The 8185-nt window shown below is 39.2% G+C and overlaps 1 long non-coding RNA gene across 1 annotated transcript; it reads left to right on the forward strand.

The window, feature by feature from the left end:
- Positions 1-660: 660 nt before the first annotated feature.
- On the forward strand, positions 661-7643 carry LOC122559486. The gene is made up of 3 exons (XR_006314438.1): positions 661-815; positions 2284-2357; positions 6942-7643. It is a non-coding gene; the product is annotated as an uncharacterized LOC122559486 (long non-coding RNA).
- The last annotated feature ends 542 nt before the right edge of the window (positions 7644-8185 follow it).

An 8185-nucleotide genomic window follows, 5' to 3' on the forward strand; every position in this document is an offset into this window, starting at 1 on the left:
GTCCTGATCTGGCCTATATGTGATTCCAAGCACACAATAACGTGGCTGACTCTTAACTATCCATTAATATGGCTGTAACAAGCCACTCAAATAAAGAGACATTTCAGGATGAGCCATAAATGTGAGCCCAGGCAGCAATGCCCATATCCCATGAATGAATTTTTAAAAAGAAGGTTGCTGCAGCACAACTGCTATACGTGTGTGTTAGTGCATTGTTACATTTTTCTGAAATTATATTATTATATTATAACGTTTTGCAAAAATACGTCAGTTTAATTATTTTGGGGTATCCTGAGGTGCTATAAAAATGCAAATTTCTGTTATCAAGAGTATCATATCAATTGAAGGTTGAGAGAGATTGCCAAAAGGTGGTGGATTAAGTAAATGCCAACAGCACTGTGAAGGTGATCTGGCTTCAATATGATAAACAGTTCAATGGCCGTAATAAGAGAGGGCTGGAGACTACACTATCATCTTTATACTGGGACACTGCACAGGTCAAAATAATAGTGAACGGCTCCTTTATATTTATATATTCTTTCAATGCATCCCCAGATTGCCATGAAATATGTAAAGGGCACCCATTGACCAAACAGAAAATATTGCTGGATCGTTGGATCACGGATCATTGATTTTCTTTTATTCTCCATGCAGAGTTAATGACAGGAAAATTGGACCCTATGCCAGTTATTAAAAGAAAGCAGTGCCTGGAATTTCCACAGAGGTTCTCCAGCCAGCGATCAGTGGAGCTAAATGGAATAAACAACTTAGACCGCTGAACAACTGAAAGCTGTCATTTACACCATCTCTCCAAGGTATTTTTTTATGCTGAAGCTACGGTGGGATCTCAGGAACAGTCATTGAGATTTTCACTCATTTTATTTCTGACAAAATGGAACAAAAGTGTGAAGACCACTATTGGAAAATAGTTGTATTGTATGCTTTTTCATAGAAAGAGCTGCTGTTCCAAGAATTAAGAAGCACAATAATCATCAAACTACTTGTAAGACTCTGACATATGACATTGTGAAACAGCTTACAATTTATAATTCTTTGTTTCACAAAGTTCTCATCATAGAGAGTCAAAGTAACATCAATAAGCAAAAATGCAAAGTAACTAGGGGTAAAGTCAAAGCGCTTCCCAGTGAGTTGATAGGAAGACTACAACTGACACATTCCAGATTTTCTTTCCAACTTGTTTCCTTCTTTCCCATTTTCATTTCCTCAGAGTCACTCTATGATATATTTGACTCTGGAAGCCACCAATGCTGATTTAGCCTGCGAAGTAATATTAGAATTAACAGTCAGTTCTTCCATGATCTCGAAATATCAATGACTGACAGAATTCTGGATCCCAACTTCATTTCTAAGTAAAGTCGAATGTTTTCAGCAATCTGCCTGTTTCTGCTTCAATGAATGGATGACATTTTATACAGTTTTAATTAAAAAAAAACTTAATCAGACAAGGTCAATATGGTTGTATTGTATTGCACCATTGAATTATGCAATTCTATTTGTTAGAATGAGACTGCTAACTTCAATTAGCCCATTATTCTTAGAAACCTTTCATAGTGCAGACTTCTGCAATGGTATGATTTGAGGGTGCCAGCATCCATAGGTGTTGGGTGTGTGTAGTCAATGCCCTAGACTGTGAACTGAAATATTAATGCCAAGTGTCCAACTTGGAGATCTGAGGTAAGCTGGAGTCACCTGCGACCGACTCTGACTTTCATATCGGGAATTCTGGGCATCTAGTGTCTTTGATAAGTAATAGAACAGCAAGTTGCACAATGAGCACAGATTTGTAGTGAATTAAAGTGACAACAAACAATAATCCCCATTAATAGATTTCTTGTCACTCCAGAGTGAGAATCCTATCTTGACATCCTGAACTCTGTTAGAAAATGCAACTAGTCATTCTTGACATCAAGTACAGCCTTACTTGCCGTTAAGACTTTTTTCCGTAGCCCACATGATTTCACGTCTTGTAGGTTCCGCCCTCAGTGTCTATTCATTGTCAATGCAGAGACTGCTGCCATTGTATTCAATAGATGGGTGCAGGCGTTGAGTCTCTAGAATCATATGTGCATGTGAGGAACATTAGGTTGAGGGATTGTGGGAAAAGGAAGGATTTGTAGAAATTAGAGTATATACAATTTGTACTTCATACTAGATTAGGTGAAATGAGAATTGATGAGATGCACAAGGCAGGAAAAAAAACTGATTTCAGCAATGATGCTTTCAACAACTGTGCCAAGAATTCAAAGCTCTGATTCCTCCAAGGGTCTACAGACATGCAGTCGAGCCTGCCTCCTTCAGTTCTCTTCTGTTCACTCCTATGATGTGTCACTGAAAGGGTGAGTCTCAGTGAGTGTCTCTCAATGTGTTTGCATGATGTGTCCACTATTGCTTACTTGCTAGCACTATATGAAAATGAGATTTGTAACAGTGCTAAGTGGTGAGGATGAAGTGAGACATCTGAATATTAAATATGAAGACTGTTTGCTCGAGATTGCTGATGGCTAAGTGATGGCACTCAACAGTCTGTGAATCTGGTGTGTGGGAAATGGTATTTAATGATGTCCATTTGCGCAAGGTCATTGAACATTTTACAGCATTGTTGTCAGGTCCACTGGCCAAAGTTGAAACGCAATCTACATCATCTGTGTTCAATACAAAGTAATTGTACACTATGATGCCTATTTAAGAGTCTTATCTAATTTCTAGCTTTACTGATTGTAGTAAAAAAGAAACTATCAACATTCAGTTTTCATCATTTGACTTTAGTATCTGAGACTTTAATGAACTAAAATAGTTTGGGACACTTTGGAGTTAAAATGGCTGCTGTGATCACCTGACAAGACCAGATAAATAATAGACAATTACAAAGCAGGTTGTCTCAAAATTACTGTTTTAATGAAAAGCGCCTGAAACTCACAAGGCACCATAAAATTTTTATATCACTTGCTTTAGTCAGACTTGCAAGTTATTTGCTAAAGTTAAGAGGGGCAAGATTGCCTGCAACTAACCAGCTTGAAATGGAGCAATGTCAAAGAAACCAAAATCCACAAAGAACAGTATACCAACAGTAGCTTTTGATCAAAACAGAGAGAAAACAACATGGACTGAAACAACAAAGATGCTGGAAGCTCTACTCTTGCTATTGCCCACTAAGTCTCAGTACTAATTGCTGAAACCATCTTAGAAAAATCAGTGTTTATTGAGAACTTAAGATCTGCAAACCTATTAAAGAAACAGGATACCAGCTAAACAGTTGGACTAATGTATTTTCATTCTCACAGCACAAGGGACTCTTTGGATCTGTAACTGCATTTATCTTTACCTTCAGTATGAACTGGACAAATCTTCACATCTACTTCTTCATAATCTTGTTATTTGTATTTGTGTGTCTGTTTGATGTCACATTTTATAATGTTTTGATGGTAGTAATTAATAAAGCTCCTTTCTACTTCACTCAAGTAAACCTTGGAATTCCTTCATGTTTAATCTATTTAATGAATTCTAATTGAAGTGTGTTGGCCATGCACTAAAACCAATGTTGCAATTGACCAACAGTGGGGTAAAACAGAGGCAGACTATGACTCTTCCTCACTTGGCCTTACATGCCCCATATGTTTAATGGCTGAGGATAAATGTTGGCCAGGACAAAAAGGTCAGGAATTGCCTGAGACATGCTCCATTCAATCTCTGTGTCTACTTTGGAAGTGTAGAAATGCAGTTTCAATGCCACTTCTGGCAAATTTACAATGTCAGAGTAGATGCAGATCCAAAGATGCTCCTGGCCCATGAAATCCTTTATATCATTTTGTGATAGAACAGATGGGGCTCAGCTTCAATATCTCTTCTGAAAGACTGCAGCTCTGACAGCATTGCCCTGAAGTGCCAGCCTTGATAATCTGTTCATGCAAAAGCTGTGGTACTTGAACCCATCACATGTCTGTTCAGAGGCAAATATATTATCATAGGGTTAAGGTTGACACCTGAAGTAACAGCATTGTTGAAGGAATGCTCACTGCACAAGGGAGATACGTTACTTTCACAGAGTCAAAATGCCAAGATCCTTGACACATTCAGGAGTGTCTATCAGAGCATCCTGTGTGAGTAATGTTGACATCCTGCTGAAAGAATCTCCTGGCCACTATCCAAATATTTGGGTCAATTTAAGCAGCAGTGTGCATTGCAGTTTTTATGTCACCAGAGATGTATCATTCACACCTACCACAAGCCAATGCCGTCTTGACTCCTAATCTTTGCTTGCTACAACTCTATCACTAGCAATTAAGAATTAGCCAGCTGGCCGACAGCACCAATAAAAAGTGGTTGACTTCCCCCACTTCTTCGGTTTCTCAGAATTAGCAGAAGACGAGGCTGCTAACCAGTAATATTTCCACACCATGGCTGAATTACCTTGTGTGTTTAGAGTGGTGGACTAGTAGACTGCATTCATGTGAAAATCAGGACCCCAAGGCATACATAAATCAAAGAGATAGTACTCTGTCAATATCCAACTTGTCTGCAATGCCAAGCATGAAATCATCCAGGCAACTGTCAATTTCCCTCGTTCAGCACATGATTCATTTGCTTTAAGTCAAGCTGATCGCCAAGGGCCTTTAAACAAGATGACAGGGTGAATGGATGGTTCCTTAGGGATTGTGGCTCCAGTCCGAAGGTGGAGATATTGCCACTTCAACTCAGCCAACAGACCACACATGAGTACAAGTATAATGAGGCGCATTGGATAACATGGAATATGACTGACAGAGTATTTGGCAACCTAACACAAAGTGCCCTCCAGCATGTATCCCTGAAAGTCTGAACATTTTCATTGTGCTGGAGTGTACATAATCCAACCATTCAAAGGGACACTTGTATTGATATACAGTATTCAAAGAGTGGTGTGAGCATCGGCAATGGAAGCCCTTGAAATTCAGTACGTACAGAAAAGAACTTGGAAAATCAAGGATTTATCTCATTACAAATTATTACAAGTTTAATACTCCATAAATGAATTCCAAAATCTAACAATGGAAGATATGCATATTTTACTTTCTGCTGACAGCTACCTTACTGACAAAGAGTAAGCACATACCTCAGCTTGCTGCCAAGGATGTTATGCTCAAACCATATCACCTTCAGCAACCACAATGGAAACTCAAGCCAGGGCATAGGCAGTCCTGCTAGTGACTGTCGAGGTCACTACTGCCTTCATAAGCAGCATTTCATTCCCTGTTTTATCCGGAAGGTTACTGAAGCTCAATACCCCAGGAAAAATATCGATGTGTCTTTCTCATGGATGGAGTGAATCAAGGTCAGAGAGCAGTGGGGTTCACACACAGTGCAGAATTCATAGAGGTCAGGTTGCTACAAGCTGTGCAGACCTTGCCTCCTGTTTTCCAATGTTGAGGGTTGGGGGGAGGCAGGATGTTATTATCTGTTTGTAGACATGAATTATTAATAAGGTATCACAATTAACAAAGTTCAGTGGATTTTTAAAAACGTACAAAATATTGGGCTATTGCCCAATAACAGAGACCTAGAAATACACAGAGAGAAAGAGACAGACAGACAGACAGAAACATCTGTCAGACAGTGTGTGGGTGTAGTACAGAGTGGAAGCAGGAGAGTTAAACTTGCTGGTAAACTAGCAGGACATCTTTACAGGAGTATGTCAGAGTAGTCTAAGGAACAACTATCTTTAGCTGCTTCATCAACGGCCTGCCCTCCATCACAAGGTCAGAAGTGGGGATGTTTGCTGATGATTGCACAATGTTCAGCACCATTTACAACTCCTCAGATACTGAAACAATCCATGTCCAAATGTAACAAGAACTGGACAATATCCAGACCTGGGCTTACAAGTGGCAAATAAAATTTCTGCCACACAAATGTCGGGCAATGACTATCTCCAATAAGAGACAATTTAACCACCATCCCATGGCATTCAATGGTGTTACCATCACTGAATTCCTCACTATCAATATCCTTGGAGTTACCATTGATCTTCAACTGGGTTGACCATATAAACACAGTGGCTGCAAGAGCAAATCAGAGGCTAGGAAATTGCAATGTGGAGCTCACCTCCTGATTTCCCAATGCCCATGCACAGGCACAAGTCAGGAGTGTGATGGAATAATATCCACTTGCCTGGATAGGTGCAACTCCAACAAAACTCAAGCAGTTTGACACCATCCAGGACAAAGCCAAATTTGATTAAATCTATAAAAATCCATTCCCTCCACCACTGACTGTCACTAGCAGCAGTGTGTATTATCTACAAGATGTATTGCAGAAATTCATGAAAGATCCTTAGACTGCACCTTCCAAACCCATGACCACTTGGGTCTAGAAGGATAAAGGTAGCAGATGCATGGAAACACTGCAACCTGCAAGTTCCCCTCCCAAGGCATTCACCATTCTCACTTGGAAATATATCATAATTTCTTCACTGTTGCTGAGTCAAAATCCTGGAATTTCATCTCTAAGAACATTATGGGTCAACCTGGATGGAAGTGGTTCAAGAAAGCAGCTCCCCACCACCTCCTCAAAAGCAACTAGGGATGGACAATTAATTGTAACCAGCCAGAGATGCCCAATCCCACCAGTGAATAAAAGGTATATAAGGCTTATGTGAGCAGTTGGGTGGGAGTGACCACTCAATTTTTCAACAAGTTTTGGAAGTGGATGAGGTAGAAGGAGAGTACTATATTCAGGGTGCCCTTTTTGCACCTCATCCCACACCCCGAGAAGCATCTGTCCTCCTTTTTACTCACCTGCTCTCCAAAATCCAGGCCATTCACTCCACCCCCTCCCTGGTTGGCCAAAGCTTGCTCGACCGATGCACTTTGATGTCTCTTGGTCCAGTGTTCTTTAGTGCCTATCTTGTGTACCTATTTGCTGTATCACATTCTTGTCCCTGCTAGGAATGCTGGAGCTGACAGCCATCCAGATTAGCTGACAGCTTCCGAGGACAGGACTTCTCATTGATTAGCTGGCTTTAATTCCATCCGGTCAGCATCTGGGACATTCTACGAAATCAACAAACAAATTGTCTTCAGCGTGAAACCTATATCCCATTGCAGAACATCTGACTATATCAAATATTATTGATCTCATCGCTGCTTTATCTCATTAATGAGGCCTGTTGGACCTTCTCTCCAAAGTTTATGACCTTCTTCTTACCTTTCATATCTGCAGAAAGGGGGTGCTTTTGTTGCCATTCATTCCTTCCTCCATCTTCATTGTTGCTTCAGCAATTTTCAGTTGAGATCATCAAATAATTTTCTGGATTTGCTCTGATGTGGACCTTTTAAATGTTGAGGTAATTGTAGTCAAAACTCAAAACTTGCTTTGTTTTGAGCTCATAGTTGTCTTATTCCTCAATGTGCTTCCTCCACTAAAACATGAAATGCATGTTCTCTGAAATGTTGCATAAATTTTAGTGAGTTTTCAATTTTGCTGCAGTAAGTACCTCCTTGACAAAGGTCAAGTGTTTTATGTACTGTTGTTAAATTATTTAATTTGGTCTTCTGTCTATTATACTTTTGTTCTATGGATGGTTTCACTTTCCTTTGGCAGTAAATTATATGCAAAATGTGATTATGTGCTTTGTGACATAGGCAGTAAACATGGGGCCATTAATTTGGATTAACTGACCAAATTGCCTTAATGATTACATACATGACAATCCTATTGCATTTCTTTCATAGAACAAGTCCTGACAAACAAGATGTTTGTTAAAATTCTTTATTATAGATTCTGTAAAATGATGTTGAACAAAATTCCTGATTTATAAGAGGAAATTTGTACAACAGATGGATTTTTTCAGACAAAAACCTCTTTTTTTTTAACCTGGATGGAGTCTTATCAGAAGTTATTTTTCTGGCAGGCACATTTATTGCAGATCAACAAAGGCATTCTCAGCATAAATGACTTCAATGATTAGAAGCAATGTACTGGCTCCATAACTCAGGATTATTTATTATCCCTGTCTTTGGTTATAGCCTGCAACTTCCTTGCACTGCATCCAGCAACTTTTCTGTATAAGTTATCTATTTTATTAATGTTATAGTTTCTAACACTCATTTGTTATGTTCACAGTCATCTAATATTTGTTTGTCAGTATATTTAAAAGATTTATATTAAAATAAATAATACTGTATTGACT

The sequence above is a fragment of the Chiloscyllium plagiosum genome, chromosome 2 (assembly GCF_004010195.1).
Source record: "Chiloscyllium plagiosum isolate BGI_BamShark_2017 chromosome 2, ASM401019v2, whole genome shotgun sequence".
In the NCBI taxonomy this organism is placed as follows: Eukaryota; Metazoa; Chordata; class Chondrichthyes; order Orectolobiformes; family Hemiscylliidae; genus Chiloscyllium; species Chiloscyllium plagiosum.